At 41.3% G+C, this 12,720-nt stretch overlaps 1 pseudogene; it reads left to right on the forward strand.

Moving 5' to 3' along the window:
* The first annotated feature begins 1,332 nt into the window (after positions 1–1,332).
* Positions 1,333–5,985, forward strand: LOC147634103 (uncharacterized; annotated as a pseudogene).
* Positions 5,986–12,720: the final 6,735 nt, after the last annotated feature.

Raw genomic sequence — 12,720 nt, forward strand, 5'->3', positions numbered from 1 at the left:
AGAGAGAGATTTTCTTAAAGAAAATATTATAATTAAGCATAAAGATTAACATAATTATAATTAGACATTATGAATCTTTAAAAAGCTTGATTTGAAGAAAGAACCATTACTTTGAAAGCTTCTCAAGCTTAAGAGGGATTGAGAAGAAGAAAACCATTGAGATAATTGAAAAAAAACCATTAAAATAGGATTACCTTTAAATTTGGCTTGATTCTTTGGCTAGAAGTGAAGCCCCCAAGCAAGTCCTTGGCCACCAAGAGAGAGAGATAGAAATCTCCAAGAGAGGTTGGAGGAGAGAGAAGCTCCAAAGCTCCCAACAGGAGAGGCAAAAATAAAGGGATAATAGAAATATGCTAATTTTGAGGATAATACTGGCATGGTATAGCTCAAAGATGAAAATACAAAGGAATGAGGGTCTATTTATAGGTGAGGGAGGCCACTAACCAGGTCCAACTGGGTTCTAGAGCCTTCCAGCTTCAGTTTGACCCAATTTAAACAAGATTTGGATCAGTTTGGCTCCCTTTTTTATCTAGTTTGCTCCAAGAGAGAGGAGAGATAAAAATATCACATTTTTTGAATTAAAAAACACAAACAATCATGAAGAAAAAGGCACCTACCTCAAGTGTCTTCCTCTCCTTACCAAGGTGTCAAAAATGCATCATTTCACCAAAATATCTCATTTTTTTAATTTTTAATATACCTTAATTTTTAACTAATAAACCTTGTACTCAGTCAACTCTTCATCTTTTGTGAGCATTTACTCATTTTTGGGTATTTTATTTTATTCTTTGCATTTATCTGATTCCAACACTTGGATTAATCCTATTGGACCATAATCCAAAATTTTCTGAAAATGTGGACCCTTAGGCTAAGGTCCCTTATACACATTTTCAATTAATTTCTAATGCACATTGGAAAGTTCATTTTGAACTTCTGTTCAGGAGGGGAATCCATTTTATACATTAGGAGAATTTAGGTATCCAAAGATATCTCAATTTTGAATTACCTCTCTCTAGATATTTTCTCTCTCTAGGCCAAAATAGGGTAAAACAAAATCTTTTTCCATTTCTGAGGGGGGATGATTACAAGAGACAGAAGGGGAGGTTCTTACACCTTTACATCACAAAAGTCGGAGGGAGGAATCTTACAACATTGTGCACATCATTCCACTTCAAAAAGTGGGTCGCCCCCCCGATTTTGCTCGTGCATAGTGCTTCAAGATCATCGAGGTACGAGAAGCAAACTTGAGCTCGCTTCACAAATGTGGAATATAAGTTTGAGAGAAACAAGAAGAAATTTGAAAAGAAAGAGAAATGCAAGGAGTGGGATACTATGACGGATGTCGAAAAGCAAGCAAAGGGGCCTTGTGATGTGTTTCTTGAAAGGGAGATTATGAGAGCTTTGGATGCATATATGGACACAAAAGAAGAGCGTATGCGAGACATTCAACGAAGGATTGATGAAGGCTACAATGCACATGTAAGTGAAACTCCACAAACTTCATTTTATCTTATCTCTATCATTTTTGAGTTACTTTTTTCCCACATATTGTGCTCTTTGTTTAGAAGTGAATCATAAAAAGGGAGCAATCACAAGAAGTCGAAGTGATGGTAAATAGTAAAGATAATGTTGATAATCAATCCCACACTCTGGTACAAGGTTGCATCCAAATGCAACCTTGTACCAAACTGCATTCAAATGCAGTTTGGATATGATCCACACGTTTGGAACGATTGAAACGTTCACTAACGTTTGGAAACGTTAGTGAACATGGGAGTTTGATTAATGTAGGTTAAAAAATGAACGGCGAACGCACGTCAACATCACGTTTTTTTCTCTTCTGTTTCTTATGTGCGTGCGACTCTCTCTCTGTTCGGTGGTGGGCACTCGTGGGTTGGTCATGTTGGTCATGTTGGGCTTCGCAACTTCTCTGGTCGTGCTGGTCGTGCTCGCTCATCGTTGCAAGTCAGTCTCTCACTCTCTCTCTCTCTCTCCGTCGCATAGGTCGTCAAGGCTCAAGTGTCCACGACTCCACTCTCTCTCTTTCTCCCTCCTGCACACGCTCAACTCTCTCTCTCTCTCTCTCTCTCTCTCTCTCTCTCTCTCTCTCTCTCTCTCTCTCTCTCTCCCACACAAGGCTCTCTCTGCTGCACCTCCCCGGACCCCTACACACACAGAAATTTTATTCGTATTGTGCTTGAATTTTGAAATATATTTTATAGCTCTCAAGTCGTTGACTCGTCTTGACATTTCTCTATTTTCTTGATTGATTTTTGTGCATATGCCATAGATGCCTCGTGCACTGAGTTCTGTAGTATGGGCAAGGCACACCATCATTCAAGGCACACCCAACACCCCAGGTGTCGGTCGCTCCAACACGTGCGTGTAGAAGTGCAAATATTGTGGAGGAATATTTACTAGCACATCCACTCGTGTTATTTATCATGTTGGCCAAGGTACGGGAGGTGGCATTGGACCATGTGCAAATGCACCACATGAGGCGGTTGATGAAATTTGATGGGAGAACCCACGGATCTTCATCGAATCACACCTTGGTTAGGGATAGTAGATCATCATTGAGGATGAGCAGCTAGATACACCTACGCATATGGGCCCATAAGCTGTTGGGGGGCCAGCATGTTCATATGTGGGTGGACAGATGTCACAGTCAGCTCAGTGGTGGAAGGGCCATCCACAGGTTCAAGTGCAGGTCCTAGCCGAAAGAGGGCTAGAGTAGATGATGGACAATCTCATGTGGAGAATATTGTAGGTGGTGATGGACTTTGCTTTGTTTGTTAGGCCCAGCCTCTTAGTTTGAGGGGCTCAGGTGCCTAGCCTCTAAGAATCAGAATTGAGATCATATTCTCTGTAGTATCATCATTCATGTATGACATATGTATACAATCTTATGATTTCAAATTTATCATTTATCCATGATCTATCTCTTTCATTTATGTTCATTGTTTAATTATTTTATTTGATTATTAATATTTGCATTTGCCATTGTCACTTGTGACTTGTAAGTTGTAAGTTGTGCAAAATTGAAATTAAAGAAGCTTGTATAGTATTAGTAAGTGCTTTAATGTTCATTGATGAATCTTCAAACTTCATATTTCAAAAGTTTATAAGTATATATATCGGGGGCAACGTTCACTACATTTGGAATCTTTTCAACATGTTTTCCAAACGTACTCTACGTATCGTTCACTACGTTTGGAACCACCTTGCTCCGGTATGTAAATGCTATAGCCTTCTTCTCAAACATAATCTTTCTTGCTCATGAAATTCTTCAAATGGTTGACCTCTCTAATGTTGTAGAAAAACCGTTGTACAAGAGATGAACATGGTCATTTCCTATCACCCACAAAGAAAGAAAAATGAAGAAGGTATGCTGAGCAAACTGCCATCAAAATCGCTCTAGAATTAGAAAAGAAAGAGGCAACTCTCTCAACTCAAATGTGCAAAATAACTAAGGTTTGGTGTTATAATATTTGGTGTTCATTTGTTTTTTAAAGCTTTGATGAGACCCTTACCTTTTTTGGCATTGGGTGTATCTTACTGGTAACTTTGTTCTTTTTATCTTTTAGATACGATGGGCTATTGGCTCTCAACCTCATGTGACTATTACTAACTCTCCTTCCTTGAGTGTTACCATACCACTCACATTGATAATCTCTAACGGTGGGATTCACTTCAAATCTTCTAAAAACATTGAAAATGATGTTGGGATCATACGAGAAAAGTAAGTGTTAGTAACTTAGTTTCTATCTCATCTAACTTTAAGCTATTGCTACTTGTGATTGTTTACATTGTAATGATGTCTTCAACTTCTCTCTTGTTGTAGATTTGAAAGTGGATTATCTATACACTTTAGATCTCAAAGATCTAATTTGGTTTCCGAGGTTGATGTGATCGTGCTTGATGCAATCATGAAGGAAAAGGCCTTGACAAGGACCATGAATTTATTCATGCTGTGAGTTTCATTTCACATCCTTCTATGTGCTTAATAGATTAGGGTTGTTCTTTAGACTCTACATAACCATTGGTTGTTTTGGGCCGTCGTAGGTGGCTTGAAAACACGTTGCCAAAAGAGGTGCTTGATAAGGTCTGGTTCCTTGATAGTTTATGGCATGATTATTTAATGCCACATCTCCACAAGGATAGCATTAGAGTCAAAGACTTTTTTGGCGGTATAGATATGTCATTAGGAGAAATGTGGACTCAATTTCAGGCCTTTTAGTTCTAGAGAGAGAGTGGCGCTCAACCAATGAGGAGGAGGCTTTTGTAATTCGGCATTTTAAAGCAAGAATTCAAGTAAATAGAGTAAAATTATGCTCAAAATGCATCTTAAAATAACATTTACTCAACTTAAAATAATAATAAAATAATACTACCGAATCTTTGCATGTATGCTAAAAGATAGTGGTAGTCAATGATAGAGAATGGTAGTTAATGATAGAGAATCTCTAAGTTCCCCCCCAAAATAGCTCTGATCTTCTTCTTCTCCAACATAGTCATTCTTTCTTTTTCTAAGTCCTACAAATTAAGCTCTCGTCTTCTTCTTCCATGTGTCTTTTGCTACACAGAATGGCAACCTATAGAAAGCCTCATACTAGCATTTCAGCTATTATTGTATTCAATAGTTATAATACGGACGATGGGACATGGATACCATCTACAATTACGATCGGGAGCTGGGTACTTTTACAAAGAAGGAAGAGGAAGAGGAGAAATGCTAATGAATTTGTGGAGCCATTCAAGGGACAAGTTGAAGAGTTCAAGGTATGTGAATCGAGCAAGCGTGTGACAGAGATACTAATACAACATGTTTTCCAGCATGTAGAATTGAGGGTGAAAAAATTTCCTCCTGGTCTTCCATGATATTGTCCCAACTGTGAGTAGTATCTTAGTCAAAGCTTATTTTGTTTTAAAAGTGTTTGATTGTTGTTATTATGCAATTTTTCATCCGTTCAATCATGTCTCCTTATTGTTTTAAAAGTGTCTAATTGTTGTTTTAAAAATGTCTAATCATTTGGTTTTATGCAGATATTTATCCATCCAATAGGATAGACTGGAAACCAGTGAAGAGTATAAGTGAGATTTTTGACGCTTTCCATGCATATGTAGAAGAACAAATTTACAAAGAAAGAACTCATAGAGATCTTACAGACCACGGCATATTTTTCTATGATATGCAGTACTTAGAGCCAAACACGTCTTTTGGATGGGGTCATTTGACTCCATTACCCCTCCCATTATTTGGAAGCAAAGATTGGCCATTGCCAACTTCACAAACTAGTGAAAGTTATAGGATCAGGTTGTATCACGACATATAGAAGTCTCTTAGGCATATGTTGCAACAAAGAATGTCAAGCTTACTATTTTTATGCCTATCAAAGTGTTTGTTGACTTCTTCTTTGATGAAGAAATAAGAAATACTTCAACAATGTTTATTTGCAAGTCAAGTAAGGCACTTGAATTTTTGGACAATGGTTGGGATAGGAGAAAGACAGAAGGCATCATTTCTGTTTTGGAGAAGAAGTCAATAGTTTGCAAGTACATTATTGGCTCTCAAAACTTCATTGCAACTTTTCACTACACCAGATATCATTATGTTAATAGAAACCTTGTTCCATTAGATCAAGATTTGGAGTCGGATCCCGAGAATACGCCTCTAGTAATGGAGATATATTTGGAAGAAAAATTGCTTACAATGCTAAACACACTATCTAAAACATTTCTTTCTCAAATTAGAGAAGACCTTCCATACGAGGAGATTGAACAATTGCCAAAAGATTATACATTTACAATGGATACTAAAAAGGTAAACCATTTATATTTACATTCACCATTTAGTATGTTGTGCATAACATTATATAATACAACACTAACAAAGCCCCTTTTTTACAGGTGCCAAGGTGAAAAGAGAAAATGACTTTCTGCAAAGAATCTGTCTCTCATACTATTCACTTGATTAATCGTTGAATGATGACAGTATTGAGACATTGTAGCTCCAAAAACAATTGTATATATAAAAGATTTTTTTCTTGCAAAACAATGTTAGGTCTCTTACAAAATTAATGTTAATGTTACAAATGTAAATATAAGTCTAATGATGGTGACGCCGATCAGAAGAGTCAGGGGCACGGGAGCGATGTCGTGTTGATTGATAGGTCGACTACGCTTGGGACACTGAGGGGGCCGTCGATTTTGCTCCTCTTGTAGCCTTTCCATTTCTTCCCATAGTGTTTCTTCTCTTTCCCTCTCAACCTGCCTCCTGGGGTCCACCCACTCATCCACCTCCGCTTGCAGCAGCCTGTCATACTCATTCAAGGCAACCACATGTTCTTCGACTTGTCTTTGCCGCTCCTCGTCTTGCTGACGTATTCTCTCTGCAGCTTCCCTTGCAAATTCGTCCGCCCTCCTAATCTCTTCTTCTGCACGATCATGGACAACCAAAATAATTCTTTGTACAGATTTTGTCTTGAATTGTTTTACATGTAAGGGAGCATATTTGCTCAGACTTATTTCCTGTACACAGAGAAAAGCTTCGTTAGGGACATTATAGCTACGTTTGATTATGCAAGTCTACGTTACAACCATCACTTACATCAGGAATATCAAAATATTTCTTTATTAAAAGATAGGCGTTTAGGGCCGTCCCTCCATCCATAGCTGATATCATACTGGCACCCTTATCCTACGATATGTCATGCGTTGTACAAGGTTCGGCTCCATTAGGAGATGTTCCAATGCATATAAAAACTTTTGAGCACATCTGAGAGGTCCAAAAACCCGCATCAGTTTATCCTGCTTAAATAAATATGCATGCTTGTGGAAGAGGGAAATGTCAATAGGGACTTACTCTCTAACGCGGCCATGATATTGCTGAATAGAGTTAGCAAAATAACATGTGTTTTGCTCAATATCGTATAACAACAAACTCCAATGTCGGCTGAAAAAAATAGAGGACATAGGTGTTATTAAAGAAAACACATATAGATTACCAAATATTTGATGTCAAATTTAAACTTAACATGAGACTCACTCTTCATGGTAAGCCGTGAAAACAAGTCTTTCCAAGTCGAGGTTCACTGGTACAAACCAAGACATAAGGTTCAAAAATGTTGAGCTTTCATTTTGTAAAGCCGCAGAAATCAGAGGATCCACAGTATATGTACAATTTCGGACCTCTTCTGGTAGTAGTAATATACAATACCTAAAGGCAACAATGAAAAGAACAAAGAATTAGTCCATTGGTACTTACAGCTCAGTCACGCATCATATTATATACATCATGCATTATATATACTATACATACCATAGTAAAATATTGACAATGTTATCTGTGATTTCGAATGCGTCATTCTTCAAAACATTTAAATCGTATGCATCTAGACGCCTGACAACTCTTTGGCCCCCGAGGCAAAAAAACCGCTCTAACCGACATGCCATTAGGACTTGTTTGGGGTCTTCTTGGGCCCTTTAATTTGCCCCAAGCCTAATGACAGTCATTAAGGAGTGGTGCAATGGGAGAAGGCCATGTGGAGAAAAATGTTGGGTTTCCTTGCCCCTAATATGTAGGGGTCAAACTTGAGTCATACCATTTTCTTTTAAGAAATTGGATTGAAAAATGCAAAATCTTTCAATAAAATCAAATTTTCCACCTTTTTTAATAAAGACAGCTCAAACTGGTATAAATGACCCCACCTCAAAAAGTGGGCTAGGGCCAAAAATGCCCCCCATCATTATCCCTCATTTAAAGCTACTTTTCCCTCTCCCCACTCCCTCTTCCTCTCTCTAAAACTAGCAATTCGGTTTTGAGTCTCTCTCTGACTAAAAGAGTCATTTTTTGGCCTCCTCCCTCCCCATTCAGCCTTCCCCTTCCCTCCTAAAGTTAGATCTATCTTTCTGTGCCTTCTTGGCTATGGAAAGCTTGAAAAATAGTCCACTTTTTTCCCCCATCAAGTCCATCCTCTCTTGCTTGCACACATTCTTCACTCTCCTCTTGCTAGCTTATACACATTCTTGACTCCTCTTGCCAGCTTATATGCTCTGCAAGCATTAGGTTGCTGAGATCTTCTTACACACCTACAACTTCATAGCATTTAGCTTAATCAGTTAGCCAAGCACAATGAGTCGCCGACCTCGTTCAAGGGTGGAGTCCTTTAGTAGCAGCAACGAACAAGACGACACTAGCTTGTGGGTTACAAGCACCTTTGCAAAAGGAATGTGGGTGACGATGCGTGCAAGCACAAGGGGAGCGCACAAAGTCTCTCGCAGATACATAGGGTTAAAGTCACACCATTGGAAGGGTTGCATAGTGGATCTCAAGCAGGGGGCTGACGGAAGCAAGCAGGTGATGATCCAACACGTCTACAAGGCATCGCAACTCCGTGTTGACAATGCCAATCACAAACGCTTTCCTGCAAATTGTAAGTTTCATTTGTGCTTCTTGTTTTATGGGCTGCACTGAGACATGTTAATATCATTTCATATTACGGAAGCTTGATTTTTTCAAGTGTGTTCTTGTAATGTTCTGTGCAGACATCTTTCCGTCGACATTTGTGGAATCGGAGCCTTTAGAGGCCCTTTCTCTGGAACCTTTGAGGCGCACCACTTTGAAATCGGCAAGCTACTATATACTGGTTGTTCGGCATCAGAGCTTTTAGAGCGCTCAGTTTTCTTCTTTCATGCAGAGTATATTGTACCCACATCAAGAGATGGTTCTGGGACTCTACGGAGGCTCCCTACACCAAGTCTCACGGACCATGATTGGCCAAAGTCCGACAATACTTTGGTTGCACTAACCAGACGTTGGATTGAGATTGATGTGTGCAATGCAATGAAGTGCACCTATGGGTCACATCGTGCGACTCTCACGTTCTTCATGCCTTTACATTTGTTTGTGTTTTTGTTCAAGGAGGCTGATGTTCACCGGACTCCTACAATGTGGATTGCAAAGGGAGGCACAGCAATGAGTGCCTTTCTGCCACCTTCGTGGGATTTGAAGGTTATTCAACATCAGGGTGACAAGATAAAGTGCATGGTGGTGTCGGAGAAGATGGTCATTCGGTACCAGCTTGGAAAGCAACAACTCTCTATTATCTTTCCTTACAGACGTTGGAAGCTGACTGGAGGCGAATGGCAAGCACTCGATTTGGACATCAACGATGCAGAACAGCTTGATGTACATGTTAGCACGCAAGCTGATGTGTGGGATATCGTAGTAAATGCTGATTGGAATATGGCGAACCTAAGGGAGTACTTAGGCCTTAGGTTTGCACTGAAAGGTGACTTTTCATTTGTGATTGATAACACACCTCTACGTAAGAGGAAAGAGGCATCTTACTTTTGTAAAAGCATTCCCTTCCCTAGATGTATCCATATCAAGCAAGCTATGTAACAGATTTTGAGAGATTAATTCAAAACAATTTTGGCTACTCGCAATTTGCGTTCAATTTTGTGCACTTTTAAGTTATGTCGCGTGTTTTTATTTTTTTGAAGGTTTTAAGTGAAATTTTAAACATAAAAAAAGTTTTAAAGACCTCTTTATAAGTCACTTTTGGCCACTTTGAGTTCATCTCCTCACTCTTTGCATCTTTGCGGTCCCCTCGCCTTCTTCGCTACTCAAGCATGGCCATCCCCGCCCAAGCTCTCCTATCTCAATTGCACAAGCCTGACCTCGGTCACTTGATCGAGAAGCTTGCACCCATCTTTCAGACATCTATTGACATGGAAGGCACCGCCGAACTCCATAATGACGTGTTTGGGACGTTCACTAGCTACATGGACACATAAATGGCTGAATATTGTGTCAACTTTGAAGACGAGGAGGGGACTTGGGTGCCTGTGGATCTTATCAAGCATACCTACAAAGCGGACAAAAATTTCAGGTTCAGGCTTGCAAGATTCCTCAAAGGCCTTAGTAGCACATATCTAAGGGAGGAGGAAGAAGATAACCTGGTAGATATTGGAATGGGCAACATCGGCACAAGTTTTTTGAGGTGGGACATGACTCTTGCCCTCCTGATCTTGGAGGGAACAGAGAAAAGCAAGGGAAAGAGGAAGGCCACTCCTCCAAAGAAAGCCACACCTTATCTCTTGATCAAGGAAGCTGACCCAAAGGAGGAGATTGTCACCCCAGTGCAAGAAGCATCTCTTGCACTTGTGCCTCTGGCGGAAGAGCCGTAAGCTGAGGCTGTGAAACGGGACATCGAAGGGGACGATGTCATGGATGAAGTTCTAGAGCTCGAAGTGCGAACTCTACACCCCATCATAGTAGAAGGTGTAGAGTTCTTATTTTTGGATGACATCGCCCATGTCATCGGGCTGCACCAAGATGAAACTCTCTCAGTCATTGCTATGTAAGCGGGCATGCGAGACACACAATAGCCGTCCAAAGATGATGACATCCGCATTGACTTCAGTTTCGCAAATGTCACAAAGGTGCTTGCGCTCCCGGAAAATCATGCCTCAATAGAGTCCCTTGTGGGGCAGAGACTCTTGTACAAATATCCCAGTGCAAGGATTTCTACGAGAGTGTGCCAGAAACTAGCTTTGCCCCTCACAAGCCGCTTGCCATTTCGGATTCCGTCAGCCTCGGGAGCATCAATATTAGTGATGCAGACCTTGCGGATCATGATGATGCCACTGAGGTAGTACACCCAATTTCTTCCCTCTTAATTTGTAATTTTTTGAAGTCAACTCATTCTTCTATCTACTTTGTAGACCGCAAGAGAAATGGACTGGTTCGCAAGCCGAAAGGGTGGAGCACGAAAGGAGGTGGAGGGGAAAGATGCTGCGCTATGGCACTACATCCCGAGCTTCAATGCCGAGATGCTTTGCGTGATTCACAACGACTTTTCAAATGACGCGCAAGCTGAATTTTTGAAGTGCAGAGCCCTAAGCGCCATCCTGTCTGAAGCCCCTATAGCCCAAAATGTCCATAAATGTATTCTTGTAAATAGGGAAGAAGCTATCTATAGCTTTGGTGATAAAAGTGCGGGGTCTTTCCTAGGATTTTGTGGCCTTAGCCTTGGATAAGGCATCACTGATGCCAAAGAGATAGCCGAACGCATTGGTGACAAACCATCGGTAAGACTCTCACCCACGAGGCTTTCACCAAGCTCATCAAGCGAGTTGGCTAGATCCAATGTACTCATTTGCCTTTTGTGAAAATCAAACAATTAATGACATCAAGATGTTTGTCGAGCTGATTTTAAGTTTTAATTATCTTCTTGATGTGTTTATATGTTGTTGTCGTGTCGTGTCATGATGTTTCAATCAATTTTTGTGATCGCTCATCTGCCACCACCCGTCCGACTCGACGGGCCGATTCCTCCTGCGTCGTATGGCTCCAAAAGGGTAGATCTGATGTGCGGGGTGTGCCGGGGCCGACGGGGGGGCCGGTGGTCGCGCCGTGGACCTTGTGTGCCACGGAGCGACTATAGCGTGTTTGACCTGGTTCTTGGAAGTTATCGGAAGGGGGGTTCTGTGCGTTTAGGAATGGTTTTCCCCTTCTTAGCCTTTGCAGGTGTTGGAGTTTTCTTTGCCTTTGCAGATGGAGTCTTCTGAGCTGCTCTCTGCTCTGCCTCCTTCCTAACTCGCTCCTCTTCATCTTTCCTTTCTTTTTCCTCACGAAGCCTCCGTGCGTTTGCTGCCCTGGCTTCTCGTTCAAGCTTCTGTCTCTTATTTTCTACTTCCTGAGCTGAGAGTTTTCTCTTTCCTTTACCAAGTGCACGAGCCAAGACTCTGTCTAACATTGCATTGAGAATCCTACTACTCGGCAGGTGCTCCCTTTCTACCGTGTCTTCATTTCTCCTCTTTGTATATTCTGCTCGAAGACCTTGTATAGCCGCTTCCAAAATCGTGTCATCTTCGTATCCGGCCATTCGCAGGTCAGCAACAAATCCGCGAGCTTGTCTGTTAAGCCAATCCTCCTCCGCAGCAAAGAATGCAAATCTTCTCTTGTTGCTTGCGGCGGCCTGAGCTTCTTCTGCAGCCTTCTTATCTACCTCCGCCTTCCTAACTGCCTCGTCTTCTTTCGCCTTCTTGGCAGCCTCATCCTCCTGTGCTTTCTTTGCTGCCTCATCCTCCTGTGTTCTGACGGTCTCTTCGGCTTCTTTTCTTGCTCTCTCAGCTACCTCCATGTCCTCTACTTCTTTCTGTAATCTCTCCGCTTCTTGGCGTTCTTGGGCTTCTTGGGCCTCTCGCTCAAGTCTCACACACTTAGCTTCCAGATCCATTTGGGCTTGTGGGTAAATGTTTGGGATTTCAGTTCTATGTGCGGTGGGTAAGGGCCCAAGGTCTTTGAAAATGTCATCCTGCGTCTTGGAGGGAGGATCATTTGGGGGCTCCATGTGCGTGAGATATTAGTGCACGAGCGAGAGAAAGAGAGAGAGAGAGAGAGAGCGCGCGAGAGGGAGAGTCAAGGGGAGAGGAAGAGAGAGAGAGAGAGCTCACAAGTCAAGACTTTTAAAAATGACAATAAAACTCACTTTGATATTTATAGGGGGCCAAAATTACAAAAAAGTCAATCTACAATGAACGCGCCAAAAAGTGGCGAACAAGAATTATTGGGTGGGTAACCACACGCGGCCATTTCTTAGTCGACCACTGTGCCATTGCCTCGCTCTTTCATGTGCCATTGACGCATTGCACCCTTCTCTTTCGCCTTGCACCTACCACCTTCATGATTTTGCGCCTCAAAGACAAATT

Source organism: Cibotium barometz, chromosome 11 (assembly GCF_041138505.1).
Source record: "Cibotium barometz isolate CiBa-2024 chromosome 11, ASM4113850v1, whole genome shotgun sequence".
Classification (NCBI taxonomy): domain Eukaryota; kingdom Viridiplantae; phylum Streptophyta; class Polypodiopsida; order Cyatheales; family Cibotiaceae; genus Cibotium; species Cibotium barometz.